At 40.9% G+C, this 19,718-nt stretch overlaps 1 long non-coding RNA gene across 3 annotated transcripts in view; it reads right to left on the reverse strand.

Moving 5' to 3' along the window:
• The window catches only part of LOC110396403, a 73,189-nt gene that overhangs the window by 17,221 nt on the left and 36,250 nt on the right, over positions 1–19,718 (reverse strand). For 2 of the 3 annotated variants that reach the window (XR_002436950.1, XR_002436951.1), the window contains one exon: positions 14,725–14,850. This is a non-coding gene — a long non-coding RNA (uncharacterized LOC110396403). Of the gene's footprint in view, positions 1–7,979; positions 12,341–14,724; positions 14,851–19,718 lie in introns of those variants that run through there. The other variant, XR_002436952.1, reaches the window with a different exon arrangement.

Genomic DNA, 19,718 nt, shown 5'->3' on the forward strand with positions numbered 1-19,718 from the left:
AATTTGTTATTTGGTTCACAAACTTATTTTGACCCCTAGTTTATCAGACTGTAATTTTAAGAGAAATTTGAATGATACCCACCACCTATTCAGATCCAGATTTTTGGTTTAGGCTGATACTGATGAGACACAAATCTTATTCTGTGAGGTGTGGTCACTAATGTTACTAGTAAGTATTAAGTTATTATTCTCTTAATTAAGCAATTATTTTCATTGGAGTACAGACGCCAATTCTTGGTGCTTATTAATATTTACTCTTAAATAAACACCACAAAGGAAAACGGAATTAAATGGGGAACAGAATTCATTTTAAAAAATTTTAAATATAGGTACAGCTGTCACCTAAGTAGCCAAATTCTTACATAAGTTCAATCAGCATGGTCCAGTACAGAACTGAAAGCTAAGTATAGAAGCAATGAAAAAAAAAAGGATAGAAACAAGTAAGCTTCAATAAAAGTTGAAGGGGGAAGAAACACAGCTACCTTTGAAGCATCCAGATCCTTCATATTTTACTGAATTTCAGTATTGTGGCAGGGAGGGGACCAGATGTGCAGTGCAAACTTAAAAGCCATATACTCAAGGAAGCCATGCTATTATAATGCACATAAATGTAACACACACACAGACATACACACACAAGCAGAATATAATCACTTTGCTTCTAATTCTTCTCAGAACCAAAGAATGATGCATAAAATACCCAGAAATGACCAAACATAAAATTCTCAAACTTCAGAAAAGTCGTGATAATTACAGCAGAGGCTTTTCTCCACTAGCTTTTCGAATATTGCCTGATTTGGAATTTGGTCAAATACCTGGCAGCTGCAGTTGTACATTGCAGTGGAATGGGTGGTTTAACTGGCAGCAACTGTGGTAGCAGGAGCTATAGGAAGAGTAGAAGAGTGGTATTTCACCATTATCCTCTCCTGCCCAACCCCGATTGCAACAGGCTGTTTTTTCCCTCTCAGTAGGAGCATTCTGCTGTGAAAGAGTTGCATTAATGCAGGTCTAAAAAGGTTTCGAAAGCCTGTGTATGAAGTGTTAACAGAGAAAGAATGGCCCAATATGTCTGATCATCTGTCTTAGCTGTGCAATCAGCATATCTTGCTCTCATAGGCAACCCTTCCCACAACAACTGCTGATATAAAGGAGGATTCACTTGGGTACTTTTGTAAGTGCCAAGGCCCACAGAGACTGAGGCAAAACCAGCAACCTTGTGATGTAGCATAAACCTCTTGAGAACTAGATGTGAAACTTGGAATGTGCTTGTGGGATCTCATCAGTAACTGATAGCCTAAAAAGGACAGCAGATCTCAACAATTTATATCAAAAAACTCATAATCTATTTACTTATGGATATATTTAGCCTTCTAGAAAGCCATAAAATACCCATTCCACTACTTCAGACTGGAAAATCCTAGGTAGCAGCTCATGAAAAACTAAGACCTTAAGTACAAAAGACCAGAAGTTGCAAGCTATAGCACATCACAAGAGAGGAGAGACCATGCACATCTCCAGAGACCCATCCTTCCATTCTTGCATATTTCAGTGCAAAATGCTCCCATCATGCCAGGAAGCACTCCATTATCTATGCTGCAGAAGTTGGACAAAGTACCCCATAGCCTTTGGCAACCTGAACAAAAGGAAGATCCTTCCTTTGAGCCAAACTTTGCCCCAAAATGAAGTTGAAGGCTTGAAAGAAATGGAATTATTTCATTAACAGAGGAGCCAAATTTCCAAGTCAGATTTAAACTTGAACCTTCTCCTTTTTACCCACTGAGGGTGCTTGCATTTGATACATAAGCTCAGGGCTAAGATCGGTTAGAAAATATGCTTGCTGTCCTAAAAAATAACTATCATTTTGTTTGAGCTTGTACTTCTTTGGCATCTGGCAGGAATAAAAAGAGAATATGGATAAAAAGGGGAAACCATTTTCAGTTAGGAGATTTAAGCATGTAAATAGCTTATGCTGAGTGAAAACTTGAAGAAATTTTCCAGTGATGTACATAATGGGGTTATGCTTATGTCACTCTAAATCATTCAGTTCCTAAAGCACATCTGTTTTCATGAGAATCATCACAAAAACAGAACTCTCATGCTGCAGATAACCATCTAAGGCGTGTCACAACTAGTGCATGTGGAGCTTTCTTCTTACACTACTGTACAAAGCCTATTATAAGCAAGGTGAGAAATGGCAGCTGGTGCCCCACACAAACAGCTGTATGGTAGATAGTCCCAAGTAAGCTGACTGCTCTTGTTTTTCCAGCCCAGTTGTAAAATTTAAAACCACTACATCCCAAACTCTCCACTCTTCCCTGCCAGGTTCAAGGGGCAAGTATTCCACCTGAGCATCTACACTGTCTCAGAAACTAGTAACAAGGAAAAATCACAGTGGTGATTTTCACAGTGGTGATTTTCACAGTGGTGGTCACAGTGGTACCTCCCAAAAAGCTGGCACATATCCAAATTGTAACAGCCAATCCCACATACCTTCTACTCATTCATTCATTGAATGAAGAACAGTCTTAACTAAAAGTTGCACTGATGCCTGCAGGGATGTAGCCAAACCCCTTGTTTCAGGGAAGCTGAGAACACCTCAGCTGTGTTTTGTCCGTGCATAGGTCTCTATATTCTATCCAGGCACTGGTACTAGGACAGTTGGTTGAGTGATTTGCTTACCAAGTTAGGGTCTTATATGATGCAACCAGATGAAGAACAAGTAGTAATTAAAATCACTTTATATTTATTAACAATTAAAAATACTTTTCCTCTAGCTTCAAACAGATGTCCAAAGCCTTTCTTCTCCGAGTATGCAGCATCCCAGGTGATGAGATGGGTGCATAGTTAACAGCAAGATGCTGACATACTAGTCTGAAAAAGAAGGATGGCAAGTCTTTGATCTCAGGTCACCCATGCCTTCTACACCCAATGTGCCAGATACAGCTGGTGAGGAGACAGATTAGGCAAAGCCACTGCACACGGTACAGCTTCCAGAGCACAGACAGCTCCACAGGTGTGTTGGCCACAGGCGCATCTATGAATGAGCACAAGGTGAAAGCTAGATGCATGGGTCTACTCCCATGCTTTTCCAAAAGGACAGGGGTTTAGAGTATAACTTAAACCACTAAAAATACTCTTTTCTTATATGGTCTCCTGGCAAGATTCACTACCAGTGCTACAGGAATAGGGACAGAGAGCTTGAAATGACCTGTAAAACAAGGAATCTATGGAAAGCCCCTCATGTCTTCAGAGCATGTGAACTGCTCTGGGCTCAGTCCTTATCTCAGATATCCCCATGGTGCTACATAAGAAACATAGAACTGTGAAGAAAGTACTATGGTCATTAATAGAGAGTAGTACTGGAGCAGCAACAAAATATATTACTGGGATAATAGTAACATCATAGAATAAAGCAAGCTCAATTTCCTATCAAACTGGCGCTTCTATTTTGGGTAAGGTCTCTGATATTAACACCTCATTTCACAAACGAACAGGAGATGATCACTTCAGGTGAAATTCAGTCCAACATCTGGCCATAGCCAGAAAAATTTGGGCAAGTTCAGATGAGAAACAGCTTTGCTAACAATGCTTTTCATGCATATTGTCCAGTTAGGCTAACTTAATGAGCTCAAAGAGAAACCCTCCAAAACACTCATTAAGTGTTTGCACTCTGGCAGCAGTGCAGCATCTTTCATCTTCCTTTAAGTCACAGTGTCAATCACCTCACTGACAGCTAGCACCACCTCTGTCTTGGAGCTTCCTAACCCACAATTAAGGACATTGTTGTAATACCATACACACCCAGCTGTCAACATGTCTGGAGAAAAAGCCAGAGCATCTGTATCAGCAGTTCAGTTGGCATCCACATAAACTCCAAGCAACATCTAACAACACCATTTTCCTCTTATGAAGCACTTCTTATCTGTAGATCCCAAAGTGCACAAGAAGGAGATTCTTTCTTCCTGTTTTGTAAACTGTCCCACATATGTTTACCAAGGCATAGGCCAGTAGAACTGAGATCGTACCTCAGATATCCTACTCCTCCTCCAACAACTGGCCTTCATTGTCCTCTTTGCCTCTCACTTAGAGAAAGTTGGCTCAGAAATGTATTTTAGTATTGACAAAGGCTCTGCCACATGAAAAAATGTGGCAGCTCTTTGTTGGCTCTGTACTTTGCCTCTCATCTACAGATGCTCGGGAAAGGAAAGTTAATAGAGGAACTATTGCCAAACTCAGCCTTAATTGTTAAGATACATGACAGACCTGTAAGTTGTAGAGGAAACTGTGCTGACAAAGTGAGGACTGTCGTCCACAGAAGGGGAAACTTCTCCAAATTTTAGCTTATTTATTTCACTATCTGCTTTGCACGATAGGAAGGATTTTATTTTTTTTTTTAATGTTTATGCCCTCAGGTAGACAACTGGCTCCTGTAACACTGGCTTTTTTGTTTCCTTGTATCTTAACTGCTTTAAAGCTCTCTATTTAAATATATTAAACAAGAAAGAGATAGAAATAGAGAGATTTAGTAAACCTTACACACAAAGGACACAGTTTATGAAATCCCTGCTACTGGAACCACAGTTTATTTTTGTAGGATGAGAAAAACATTTGCATATTTTTCTGCAGTGGCTATGCCAGTTCTCCTAGCTTACAGGATTCAGCGCAGTGTGTTGAACGGAATACTGAAGCAAAGCCAAAGATGCCCCAGTCTGTTGGTATCCTGGTTTCTGTCCACAAGCAGAATAACTTGCAGGTTAGAAGGCAGCAGGCTTGTACTCCCATACTTACCAAGATGCTAAATATTAATAACCAGCTTATTGCATCGCTCCAGGCTTGTGAACAGTTTATCAATGATAGAATGCCCCAGTACAACATGCCTTGGAAGTGTAACCCTTTTGGGAATGTAGTTCTGTTTGCCTGGCTATCCAAACACAGCCTTACACTATTCTTCATCTAGCACTAAACAATCTTCAGTAAATGTCTTGCATGCTCTGATTTATAGTTTTGCTTTCTTACCTCATAACTAGTAGGAAAAAAGAAAGAAGTTAGTTAGTCTTTTCTTGGGAAAGAGTAAAGGTTATGTGTCTCATCAAATTTCATTCTCCAGTAGTATGCCTGCTCCCTCGGGGAAATGTCTAATTGTTCCTTGACAGTTTCAATCTTTTGCCTGAGTAACATCACTGAGCATTTGTGTCACAGTTTCTATTAGCTTCTTCAGGAAACAGTTAGTCTAGTTTGCTCTGAACGATTTCAAACAGAAATTCAAATATAAGGAGACTCTTAACATGTAAGATTTACCACTGAAATAAGACTTGCGTAAAATACCATAGACAAATGTACAGTGTGTACTGTAGCATATGATGCATCTTAGCATAGGAAAAGGTACTGATGATATTAGCTAAAAAAAACTAAATTTCCAGAAAAATAGTTTCTTTGGAGAGAAGAATGTCCACTTCATTTATTAGGTCTCATGCTCCATAAGTTGATCCTTTTCCTTACACATGAACATTCATCTGCTCTACAGTCTAGCTTCCTGCATGGCTTTCCACAGCCAAAGGCAAGAAAGAAGAGATGGTTATTCATTCACTGAGCTACCACAAGACAGTGCACCCCCACCACACTCATCTTTCTTTCTAAAGTAGAAGTTGGGCTTATTGCATATCCCAGCAGGTGGAGTGCAAAGTCTCATATTCACAATAATGAGATAAGCATTAATCTGGTCCCACAAACAGCCACTCAGGTGCTCTGCTTCAGTGCAGAACCATGGCTTGGGTTAAATGGTAAAATGACTCAAGCAACTAGGTGAACTGTGTGAGTAAGTGTCTGCAAGACACCACCTGAAGGCCCACAAGATGTAGCTTGATGTCATATATATGACATCATCTGAGATCATGGGCAAGCTCTCCCTGGTATTTCAGAGGCACTGTATTGTGGAAACCCTTCTTTCACCACTGGGAAAAGATTTGTTTAGAAACAAGTTAGATCATTAAATTCAGAACTGCCAAAGGAATAAAACACATTATTTTATCACAGTGAGGCACATGTAGCCAGTTATCACAAAGGACTAAATAGAAAGAAAGGCACAAGATAGTTGATTAACTCCACCCAGTACTCATTTTTAATTATGGGACATCCTAAAGGCTTGCTATGTAATTGAGTCCTCACTGTGGAATGCTGTATAGTCGCATGTGCTATAGTTCTGCCTCTCCAGCAGCATGGATTGCCATTTTGAGCATCTTTTCTCTACACATACTTCATGTGCATACTTCAGTGCTATGGCTAGCAGAGCTGGGAATACAGTGAGCATGTATAGGACAATGTAGGATGAGGTGTATGTCTGCTGAACTTCATACACGTCTCTGCCAAGGCAAAGGCAGCAGTCTGGACACAGCTGTCACATGGACCCCATCTGCAGTTACACAACTGTGTGCCTGTTCTCCAGGAAAGCTCACCAGGATGAACAGGCACAAGCCAAACAGGAGGTGGGCAGGAAGAGATTAAGCAGTTTGCCTAAAGCCAGTGCCAGGGCAGTGAACACAATCTATGCCTCCTGTCAACCCGCTCCCCAGTGTCAACACTCATGCTTCAATAGATTATCCTTTCAACTAAATGATTTGACATTTATGCTAAATGTATCCTTCCCTTACCTATAGGCATTTTCTAATGCATGAAAATAAAGTTTCCCTATTTGGAAAAAGGCTGACTTGGCTTTGTTTCAGTTCAGCATCCTCTTGTCTTGGGTCCTTTTGCCCACTGTATCTGCACACAGACAATGTATACGTCATAAGTACTTTAAATGTCAGTGCTTATCTTTTCTAAGGGCTTTTGGGCAAGTCTTTGATTAAAATTAGATATTCAAGCAGAAGATGAATATACTATGTCCTCAGGCTCCTTAAGTTGTGATCCATATTTATAATGCAAGGCAAATGCTTCTGTTGAATAATTTCATCTTTCACCTGCCCGTTCTTCTTCCCCACACCCATGCATATGCACACAAATGAATATACACCCTTTAAAATGAGCAATAACTCACCCCAAAGACAGAATAGCTTCACTGAGTATATGCATGTTGGAGAGAGTTTAATTCTGTAACTATCATGCAAGCCTTGCAGTAGCCTGTTTAGTTCGGAGAGACAGCTTCCTCCTACTCAGTACAAAAAAAAAGAGGAGAAAAATGTGTTCCAGAGGGGCTAGAACACTCAGCAGTTAAAGCCAAGCCCTAGCAAAAGGATTTTGGTAGCCAGGTGAATGTTTTCCTCCCCAAAAATCACCTCAGACTGGAAGAGTCTGACATTCTGTTTTTTATGAATGTAAACCACTTAATCCAAAAGTCATAGAAGTAAATACAACAGGATCTCAAGTATTACTTTTCAGCTGACTTCATGTACTCTTAACTAATTTCATCTCTTTCTGTAATAAGCAGCGCCACTGGGTGCTAATGTCACACTACAAAAAATCTATTTGCCATCAAAGTCTGGCTTTTGATTAGAAGGAACATTGACCAGGATCCGAGAAGCTTAACCCATAGTCCTTTCTGTCCTCTCCTCGGGGCTGCAGATTCCTTTATAGAAAAAAAGTACCAGCATCAGTACAGATCCCACACAGTGGAATAAAAGAGACGAGCACTGCATTCATTAAAGCTGGTTGGGAGGTGCAAGTTTCACGCACATGTATACGCATGCACAAGCTTCCAGTTCATCAGAAAGTTTTTCTGTAAGTTAAAAGCTCTCCACCTTTAGGAAACTCGTTTTGGAAGGTGCAGTGCTGTTAGCAACAGAAAAATAACATACTGTGAAAAGAAGTATTTCTTGACAGAACCTTATGTTTTGCCAAAAAAACTTTATTAAAAAATTCCTAGCAGCTCTCATCACTCTTTTCACCTTTTCTTACAATATGCAAAGTGAACAGAAAGTTCTGTGAGCCTGCACATTCTCTCATGCTCTCTGATTACTCCAGAGTGATTTCTGCTGAAAGTTTGTCAGTGTAGACCTCATCTCAGATAAGCAAGCACAGTCAATGCAACATTTGTGGCTGAGATGCTTCTGAAGAGGTTTTAAAATCCAAATCTGGTCTGCATGCAGAAGTATACGTCAGTGACATTGGCTCCACTCAAAAAAAAAGTCCCAGCTGCAACAATAGCTGTCACACATTCTGGATGCCAGAGCCAGACAAGAACACCCACGGAGTAGACATTCATCTGAGAACTGAGCTCTCCAGCACTGAGAAAGTCACTGAGCCACTGCTTGGAGAGTGCAAGAAAGGAAGTGCATGTGGTGTTATGTTGCAAGAGGGCAGCAGAGCATGGAAGCAGCTATTGGCTTCTTGCTTTATTCCTATGATTGCTTAAAAAGACAAATGAAACCTCCTGGCTCCTCCCTCTTGGCTCACTTGTATCAAAGTGATTTGTCTTGCCCATTTTTAACATTAACCTCCAAAGACAGAAGTGTTAATTCTCCTTGTGTGTGGCTAGCACAGAATTTTACTGTACATCCTGACCACCATGTAGGGTGTAACCAACTACCCTGAACTGCTCTCCCATCTTGCCTGTCAGTAGAGAATAAGACAGTAACAGAGGGGACTATCAGTCCTGACCTGCACCAAATCACCTCAGCTCAGTGCTATAGCAAATGAAGGATGTCAAGGCTACATGTGCAGCCTGCGTTGAGACACACAAAAAAGAAGTGTTCCTGTGACTTGTACTCTAATTTTACCCTGCAAGAGTTTCTTCATTCAGAGCAGCTCTGATTTTCCTTCCAAGTATTTGTCTGCCAGTAGGGCATACAAAAAACAGAGAGAGCGTGCTGTTGATTTTCCACAGGGTAAAATTAGTCCCCTCACCAGATGGAAGTGTGGATAAGATGGAGGTATTTTCTTTCAGTGAGATCCAAACAGTAACGTGAGGTCTACCCTGCACAATGTAGCACTCCACAGTATTTCACTGCACGTTATGTCTTAGTTCGACAACTCACTGTGACTGCAGCTGAAGAATTCAATTTTATGACCACAATTCTATAAAAAATATTTACTAAGCAGGAGTTATTTCTCATGATATTTGTACCACACCTCAGAAAATAAGGTAAATTCCTGGAATATTTTAAAATCCTTTGCTGCTGGGAAAAAAATCCACAACAAAATGAAGTCATTGCATCTGTGACAGACATACATCCTCTTGTTCGGATCTAAAGATGATTGTGTTTGTCATCGCATGGCACGTAGGAGATGTGCTCTACATTTCACTTGTTCTGCCAGCTACTTGGTTTTATATTGCAGGTTTCCTCGGTGCTGCATGTCTAGTTCTTAAAGACCAATCTTAAATGATGTTCTAAGTAGTGTGGCAGAAACAGGATACAGGGGAGCATCCACATCTGAGATTTGTTTCTGCTTTGTCATTATGAATATGTAATACCTCAGCCTTGGGATGTAAGAAAGCAGTAGTATGCTTGCAAGTGCTTGGTGAGACAGGTAAAACTTAAGATTAATCTTCACATTAATTAAGAAGATGATATGACATATTGGTATTAATTTTGGGAGACAGTTTATCATTTACAAAAGTCAGACAAGACGGACTAGAAGCTCACCTTGCCAAGCCAAAGAGTGCAAAGTGGTGACAGCTATGTTACAATGCACTAAACTGAACAAAAAATTTGCAAATCACCTCTTACTAACTTAATTGCATCTAGACTATCATCACAAAGGAATGTTAGTAGTAACTGCAGTCCTCTCTCACTTGCTGGCTGATCTATGCATTTCACCATGTCCCACTGCTCACAAACCAATTTAGCCAAACCACTGACTTAGCCAGCTTGAAGGAGCTTGTCTGACTGAGGTCTCCAGGACTGTCCTTAAAGCAGGAAGGGGTTTATTCAGACATTCATTTCTTTCCCTTGAGAAAGCTTTGGGCACCATTACAGAGGAACTTCTCAAAAGGTGTTTTGCTTTTGTCATCTACTGCTGTGAACACTGCCACATCTACTCACCTGAAAGGTAACATCTGGGGAGTGACCCTATCAGCTACTCTGCTGACATGCTTTACAAGAAGACAAATACATATCCAGAAACATGCCACAGAAGAAAAGTAGAAGGAAAGCATGCATAGATAATTTCCAAAGGTTCATGTCAAACATCAGCTCCTTACATACATGAAGCTTGTCAGTGCACAAAACACTTGTGACTGCTTCCCCCCCTTTCCCCAGATTTAGTCCTTGCTAAGGAATGAGGAAAAGCAGTCATCTGCACACACACAAGGTCTATTAGATAACAATAGAAGTGCAGTGAAAATCTACCAAGCGTCACTACCTCAAAAGACAGTTTTATGATAGTCTTAAGGACTACAGCTTCAAACCCCAAAACACAAATTGAAGTGCAAATATGCCTTATAGATGCTTCAAATGCATCTTTGCACCACAACATTTTCAAAAACAGCACCTATACTAGATTAACATTTGGCAAAAGCAAACTACCTCAGCCACAAGAGAAACAAGGCACCAAAGCCAACATGATGTAAGCCTTAAAAAAAAAAGGAAGAGGGAGGAAAGGGTTAAACCCAATTTCATTCAAATGAATATCCTGAAGAAGATTGTACATGTGTTTCCTGTACTTACAGCAAGACAAAACCCTACGAGGAGCCTCACTGAGATCTCACGTTCCTTTCCCAAATGAGGGGACTGAGTTCCCGTGAAAATCTTTTCCTAACAGCAACACACTAAAACAATTATTTCAGTACTTTAATCCACGCAGACTACATGCTGCTTTAGAAATCCTTATGCTTTCATCAGGATTGTATGAAGTTTGTACCGTATCAGTTTTTCCAGAGGCACTGCTCTGAGGAAGCGAGGAAATCCATTCTGGAAAATTAAAGGGCTTTCTTGCCATAAATCGAGGTGTATGCAGTAAGTGATCTTCTGTGATGTCTATATGGTGTTTTCAGCAGAAAATGGACGTAAGTGGTCTGGGATCACATTTGCTGACAGAAGAATGCACCCACATCTTTGCCAACACAAGTTATTTTACCACACGCTGCTGTGCCCTAACCTAGTGCAGTCCTTCACCTGCAATAGAGTATTCATCATATCTCAAAACTAACTTCTATTCTGTTGGCTTAAAAGGTACTTCTCTTTGACTCAACTAATTACTGGTTTGTTGGGTAACTCTGTTCTAGATATTTACACTGATTCGGCTATACACATATTAAAACACCACATTCTAAATTGGAAAATAATAAAGATGACTAATTATTTTAGAGATCATAACATTATAAAGGAATCTGAACCATGATGTTAGACTATCCACGGAATCATACTAAGATGCAGTCAGAAGACTCAAGTTTAACCTTTGAGAGTGCCCGGGAAAATCCTGCCCTCATCTTTTTGAGTTCACTCTTCTCAATATAGAAAAATCCCTCCCACTAGCACAAAAACTTATCAACAGTTTAATCAAGCTTCCCACAAGTCTCATTTATTTTGCCTCAGAGTTTACCTGAGTCAGCATCCCTCAAGCTTTTCTCCACACACTCTGAGGAGTCCTTTTTGCAGTTGTTCGCCAGCACTCATGTTTCAATGTTAACAAATGCTCACCAAGATGCTGCTCCCTGTGGGTATAACCCAGAACTCATTAACCCCACCCAGGCAGGATCAAGGCTGAGATGGATGTCTCAGTGCCTTCTTCCTCACCTTGTTGCGATGTCCCGGGGAAGAGAGATTTGCAAACACAATCAGCAAGAACAGGATTTCCTATATGATCTTCTCTGAAGAGAAGGTGACAACAGGAGAGTTGCCATTCTCCTACCACAAACCCTCAGTTGGAAGGGATGTTTCTGCTAATACTGCAGTGTTTAATATGGAATAATTTTTAAATGTCTGTTTGAGATTTTTGAACGAGAGGTTTTAATGTCCTTCTGCATGAAATTTCTTCTGCGTCTGTCCTTCATAGGCATCGCACAGCCTGGCAGAAGATTTGGTCCGCAGCAGCACAAATAGTGCTCAGTAGAGCTGAGTCCAGACCACAGACCCACTGTCACAGGGCTCAGCAGGAAAAAGAAAGAGGTTGTGTGGCCAGTCTGATGTATTTTAACTAGACTGAAGCTGGAAAAGAAGGACAGATCACATAGTGCACTGTGTGTAGCATGGAGGCAGCTCCAGCACAGGTGAGAAGCCCTCCCTCCTGCGTCAGGCTGCTGGTGCACGTCTGGGTTCTGTGACAGGGGCTAAGGTCATCTCACAGAGGTGAGGAGTCCATCAGCATACAGTGACCAAAGCAATGACCTTCTGCACCAAGTACTGGCCAGCTCCTCCGCCAAGTACTGTTCAGTATAGAAGAAATCCGTGGGAGAACAGAAGATTCTCTAGCAGAGAACGAGCAAAGATATCATTAAAAAATATGAAGCATATGCATTTGCAAATACTACTGACATCACAGTTCCTTTAATGTTCATTCCTTCAGTCGAATGGCACTACACAGAAGTCTAGTGAAAATTACTTTTCCTTGATATTTTTCCAGTGGCCTCTGCAACAGCCTTTGATTAGCAAATCAATCTTTTGAAAAGACACTGCACTGCCCAAGCAGAGCAGCCCAGGGATCAGCCTTTCATTGCTTTTGATTACTTCTAGAAGCTCAGGAAGGGTGTGTGGGGTTCTCAGCAGGATCCTGGAGGGAGCTCAGCTTGTTTTTCTTCAATCTGCTCTAACCTACCTGGAACACTTGAGTATTTTACCAGTAAAGCCAGGCACAGTATCAGAGGTCTCATTTCCTGGCTGTACAATTTAGGATAGCAACAGTAGACCTGATGGGCATCTGGGTACAGCTGCTAACAAACCATGAGTGAGAGCTACAGGTGCAATTGCTGACACCACTGCAGGACTACTCTTGGAAACAGACACAATTTAAAAACTTAGATTTAACAAACTTCATATAAAGACCCAGGAAGTCATGTAAATATATATATATGTATATTTCTTGCACCAAAAAAGTTTAAGACATTTTTCAAGGGTGAGTTATTTATTTATTAACAAATACAGGTGCAGTAAGTTTGAGAAGATTCCAGCAATCTTTTCCATTTACAGGATTAAATTGCTCTAGTTTTCCAGATGCATCTTGGTCTAAAACAGATACGATTAAATATTAGCCTCTTTGTTTCTTCTTCACAGAAATCCAATATGTGCAGCATAGCAATACTCATCTGGGATTCAATACCCTGAGCATAACTTTACTGGTAGCAAAGAGAGAAAACTTTGGTCCGATAGGATCAAAAACTCTCAGCTGCATTATTACTTCCAAAGAGACAAACAGCACTTCATTTGTTCCACAGCTATCAGTGTAATTTCAGGATGTCTTTGATCTTGCCCAGACCGAGATAAAAGGTATCTTTTAAATTATACTTAATGTTTTAACCCACTTTTAAGGAAAACAAAACAAAACAAAACAAAAACACATTTTTGCACAATCTGACATTAAGCATCAAAACTAGGTGCCTAAGACATGACAACATCCTTGGTAACCTCCACTAGAAGCTATTCTCACTGGACTGGGAAGACAGGAAATAAATGCCTCCTCACTTAGCTCGACCTCTCCCGCACGAGTTATTTAAGTGCCCTGTGTGGTCAAAAGGGAAGCTCATCCAGAGAATGATTCCTCTTATATTATGAAAAGTATCCTTGAAGTGATTTGCCACATTTACCCTTTATATAAATAACAAGAGGACAGAGTCATCTCTAGGGATCTTAAATTCAGAAAGATGAACAATGCCCCAGAGCAGTTTGGCACATAGAAAATTCTTGGGGGTGGGAGATACAGTTTAAATCCCTCTCACTAAGAATAAGGTAATTTTATTCAAACATGCTGTATGCTAGGTAAATGATGCAGATCTCTTGGATAAAAGGAGGAATTACACCACTTCCTCCTCTTCTCTCCATTTCTTTACCTGTATTTCTTTTCCCAGATGACATTTCATCCTTATTAACCATTCTATTGATAAAGGAATTCATTCTGAGAACATATTATCCATGCAGTAACCTGACTGAAAGCAGTCTCTTGTTTTGGGAAGGGAGGAGGGAAGAGAACTGCTGCCCCTTTATGCAACATAACCAGCCTTGATACATTTTGTAGCTCGCGTTTATGTCAAGAGGTAATGAAAGCTATTAGCACCCATAAGCACTTATGGAGAATTCAGCCACAGTGTTTTCATAGGCTTACATGGCGCCAAACAAATGTATTATATTCTTACCGTGTGAAATTTACCAGAATGCAATTTATTGAAACAGCAGTCATAAAGAGCAGAAGATATCTTACTGCCTACAGCAAAAGCCTTTTCCCTCCTCCAGCCACGAAAGGATCAAATGCCTCCACTGTTTTAAATAACTGCATAATAATCTCCCCTTAAAGGATGAAACCATATCAGGCCTCAACTCCTTTTTACAGGGAAAAAATTCACCCCATTGTAGTTTTCCAGCTTTCCTCTGAATTATTCTAGGTATGTCTCTACAAGACAGTTATAGCAATATTGCATTTGAAAGCTTTCCAAAAATACATGTGACTGAACACCAGGCGCTCTTTTCCTAATGCATTCAAGTAAATAGCATTATGTTAGTCACACAGTGAATTATGTTCTGAAGCATGCAGAAGAAAACATGCCTGTACAAAACCTCAACTTTATAAAATCAAACAGTGGTTTCAACTGCTTCCAAGCCTCAAACTTTCAAACAACCTCTATTATTGTTATATTGATCTCACCATTTTCTGCAGTGCCATAAATGCAGCCGTCAGATGGGCAACTTGCTGATTCAGGCACTGGTTCTCCTGTTGTACTTGTTCCAGCATGACTTGGTCAGCGTGTAATCTCATTTGCAGCTTCTGAAACTGCAATAAATAACAAACATACATACATGAGGGACTTGTCAAGCAACATAAGCTGTATAACTATCAAAGTGGAAATAAAACACCAACACTGATTATATGAATCATCACATCTCAGCTGGCAAATGCCAAACACATAGCATGGTGGGAGAGAAGTAGCAGCTCCAAATTTCTCTCTATTAGCAGCGTCTGTGGGAGACAAAACACTCATTAAAAACAAGCCTGGAAAGCATTTAGGGAGTAATCCACATGCATGTACATTTGTTTGGATTCACCTTAAGATCGCAGTGCATTTTACCAGAAACACTTTCTTCCAACAATTTGATTCTTCTAATCTATCCAGATACACAGTATTAGTACTATGTTTCCCTTATAATGCAGAAGGCTTTTAACTATGTAACATTTATTTTGATTTCATTTCTTCTTTCACTGTTTTCCCATCAACACAGGATTTGAGCAGATTAATGAGCTGTACAACTAGGAAAGCAACATCAAGTATCAATTATGATGGCCTTCATTATTTCCTCTGTAAACAAAAAAACAACTACCTCTGCCAGTCTGAAGGATTTATTCTAGTTTCAGGACAACATCAAAGAAAATTATGGCCTTCCAGTTTTTGAAGGGAGATTATAAACAGGAGAGAAATCAACTTTTTACACAGGTAAATAGTGACAGGACAAGGGGGACTGGTTTTAAACTAAAGAAAGGGAGATTTAGATTGGGTGTCAGGGGGAAGTTTTTCATAGAGAGAGTGGTGAGGTGCTGGCACAGGCTGCCCAGAGAGGCTGTGGATGCCCCATCCCTGGTGATGCTCAAGGCCAGGCTAGATGGGGCCCTGAGCAAACTGCCAGATCTAGCAGTTGGCAGCACTGCCCATGGCAGAGGAGTTGGAACTAGATGATCTTTGAGATCCCTTCCAACAAAAGCCATTATATGATTCTATTCTACTTACCTGTTTTAAGACAACATAGCTTGTCCCTGTGTTTATTCTAACTGGACACTGTTCCAAGAAATAGTGGAGTAAGTGTTAGCATTGTCTGGAAAACCAGAAATATTGGTTTTGTCTTCATATGAAAATACTTGACCTCAAAAACCAAAGCATCAACTGACTAAACCAGGTGGCAGTAAACCTCAGGTAAGGAATTCTACAGGTTTAATAGTGCTTAGATCTGAAGTTTCAGACAACCAAAATTGCCACTGTGAACTGTAAAGATGTGTGGTTTTCTCCAACCTGCAGGAGAAACACTGGGGAAAAAAAAGATGCACCACCATGGAGCTACAGCTACAGCTGGAGTCAGAATGCCTCTTATATGTTTGAGGAACAGCAGTTCAACAGCTCCAGAAAGAATCAGGATCAAATTATGTCAAGCTTCACTCTACTGCTCTTCAGAGTACGGATAATACTGGGCCCAATTCTACCAAGAATGCTTTGCTCCACTCTACCCAGAATGAAACAGAATGGTAAAAAGGGGTGCAAAGGGGACAAGCAGAGCACTACAGCTCAATATGTAATGTAATGACCTGCTTCCAAAGACCCACAGGCAGAGAAAGCAGAACAAACAGCTTTGAAAGTGCTCTTTGATATGTTATGAGCCATGCATGCTCCTGGTTATCCCCAAGTACAGGGACAAGAGAATACATGTTGATGCCAAGTTTCAAACTCTCAACTCTAACTTCCCATTCAGTGCACAGGAAAGAAATAGCTAAAATTAGAGCCAATGCCTTCAGAAGAACTAAAAATAGCAAGTCTTTTGACGAGCACATTGAAAACACCCAATACCAAGAAGCTGTTGGTCCAGTATGATCTACACTTGTATTAAAGCAACACATGAGCCTTTCAGTGAATTAAAATATTGTAAGGGATTCAGCATCCAGTCAGAACAGAATTTGGTCAGGCCCCCAAAGTGCACACACAAGAAAATATCAAACCAGTCCGACTTCAGATCAAGCATAGTACACACCAGTGGGAGAGTAAGTGGCCTGGGGGTGACAGCAGCAAGCAGACAGCCTTATTGAAAGCCTCACACTCACTGATCTTGCCAGTTCAAGCCACTCCTGGTTGTACATGCCAGCACTGACTAGTGACAACCATAGAGAATGACAGAGCCTGTACCTTGGTTTAGCAGTTTGAACAGCAGGAGCATACTCTTAACTCTCCCAGAGAGGTTGACCACGGCAGCTATGGTGTTTGCACACCACATTCATCCTTTGATTTAAAAATATGGGGAAAACAAAAGGTATGATTATTCTTCAGTGTCACTGCATGAAGTACTGCAAAGCTCAAAATCAAGGAACAAAGGAAAGCATCTACAGAATTTTTTCTCCATTTTCTCCAAAAATAAAACATTGCTTATCCTGAGATTTTAATTTACTGAAGTCTTTCTGCAGTCATGCATCCTGGTCAAAATTTATGATCCTTTCTGTCTGAAAGAAGTCATTTACTGAACTTTATGAGCAGGAGAATGCTGTTACTGACTGATTCTAGACACTAACAATGTTCTAAAAGACAGCCTCCAGAATTTATTGTGGTATTTTTTGTAGTCTGGGGCAAAAATGCTGATTTATAAGAATGGGGCTGTTTTACACTGCTGCTTAAAACAAATGCCTCCCCCTCTCCAGTGGGAAGATCATTTACAACATGCAAGATGCACGGTGCCGTTGGTGTTAAGACTCCAGCCTCCGAACACTGTAACTGTCTCAGCCGTGCCATAACCTGTTACACGTTACATTTCCTTGCATTGCATGACGTAAACTCATTGCATATGAGGAATGTTACTCACATTAACTTACAGCTAAAAGCAGAAATGTTAGAATGGATGAAAATAACCTAGAACACCTGCGTTCTGTTTCCATACATTACTGACTGGGCTCAGCTCTGCAAGTCAAACTGAAACCTGCTCATGGGAGTTGCACTCAGACTTACTAGAGTCAATACGAAAATTAATAATGTATGTATATACACGCATGCTTCGAGAATTGAAGGATAGTGAAAATTTGTTAAACTAAATTGCATTAAAAGCTGAGGTGACAGTTCACTTCTAATGGCTAGTTATCATAATTTTAAATGGAAGCTTATGGATAAGAAAAAAATCCCAACTCTTTAATTCAGCCATGGAACATTCGACAGAAGACAAATTCAAAAGACATGAGTGATATATAAGGAAGGTTTTTTATTATAGTCTCATGGAGCTCTGTATCAGTCCCCACTAAAAGTCAGGGCAACTGACAGGCCCAGAAGAACACTGAAGGTGCAGAAAATCCTGAGAAGCAGATAGCTGATGCTGGATCTGTCACTGGGTACATCCCCAATTACAGCCTAAAAAAGTAAATGCCATGAGTGCTACCATGGTAACTTTACCAGGAATGAGATGCACCAACTCCAGTAGATACTCTCCAGTGATTACTTGATCTACTATAAAGCCATTTTGTATTTCAAGCGTGCTAAAGAACAGCTTTAATACGCTGGTGAATCAGACCGAGAAGTTATTTAGCTGCAGAGAGTACTGAAAAGCACACATAAATTAACTTTTCCTAGGGAAACACTTTCAGATTCTCTATTTTCCATACACACAGAGGGATGTTTTCAATACTCTGTTGGTGGTTATTACACGCAAAGCTCCTGAGCGCTGTCAGGCAGTATTTGAAACAAGCATAAGAGAAGTAGAACACAGACAACCCTAACAGACTGGCACTTTGTATATCAGTAATATTTGTGGTTAAACTACTAGCTACAGCGAGAACCATACTGCTATTGTTCAGTCCACTCCCATCACAGCATGGGACCTGGGTGAGGGATGGCAGAGCGCTGACCCAGTCTTGGGTTAGAGACCCCACAGCTGTTTCTACATCTGCTTGTTCTTAAAGTTAAGTCAATTTCATGTTGATAACATCAGCTGGTTGTTATGGAAGCAACGCAACAGCTCCACAGCTGGTGGTATGCAAAGAGCATGAAGCGCTTTGCAGAGTGACCCTTGCAGAGCACACACCCTGGGGGCCTTCCCCAGCACCCAGTCTCCCCTCAAAAAAAATAAAAATAATAATTAAAAAAACACTCAGATAACCAGCCCTTCAGATAACCTACCATGATTTTGGGATGACTAACTGATGTCAGGAGTACACAGTTCCATGGCAATGCTTGGCACACGGCCTTTCAGATCCACAGACTGCCTCCTGGGTAAGTCCATGTTTCACTGAGCATGGGCAGAACATACTCAAAAGCCAAACAGAGTGACGTTTCCTCCCCCAGCTGCTTGCCCGTCACTGTGGCTGATCGCCTCCTCCAAGATGGAAGTCAAACTCCATTCTGCAGGAAGAGGCAGCTACAAACTCCCTTTGCCTTTGTCCGTGTGTGTCAGGGGAGCTGATGCTGAGTAGTCCGCTTGCACCACACAAGAAAGGGGCCCAGGGAGATGGCAGCCATGCTCTAGAGGCATTCACAGCACCTCCAGAAGTAAAATTTGGCATGAGGCTTTTGAATCCTCAGCAAGACCTAAGTCAGAGGAAAAACTGTTTGACTTTCAACACCCAGGGAGAATCTATGGAGTGAGCAGTTAGGGGAAAAGTATCTCTTCTGGTACACGAAACAGTTTAATTCTGAAAGTCAATAAACACAGCACCCTGGTATGCCATTTTCTGAAGAGCTTCTCTTCAGGGAAGAGAGGAAGTGACTCACAAGCTCTGAACAAGGGGCCAGGCACAGAGAGAGCGCAGGCAACAGCAGCTTCCCAGCCTGTCTCTCACATGCTCCTTGTTAGGAGCACAGCTTTTAGCAGCTGAGATTGTTGTGCTGCATCTTTCTTCATGTTACTGGCATCAGTCATGTTGACAGCATCTCAGTTATGCTATGGGAATTAGTAGTGCTCTGCTATTTG

The sequence above is a fragment of the Numida meleagris genome, chromosome 1 (genome assembly GCF_002078875.1).
Source record: "Numida meleagris isolate 19003 breed g44 Domestic line chromosome 1, NumMel1.0, whole genome shotgun sequence".
NCBI classification, from domain to species: Eukaryota; Metazoa; Chordata; class Aves; order Galliformes; family Numididae; genus Numida; species Numida meleagris.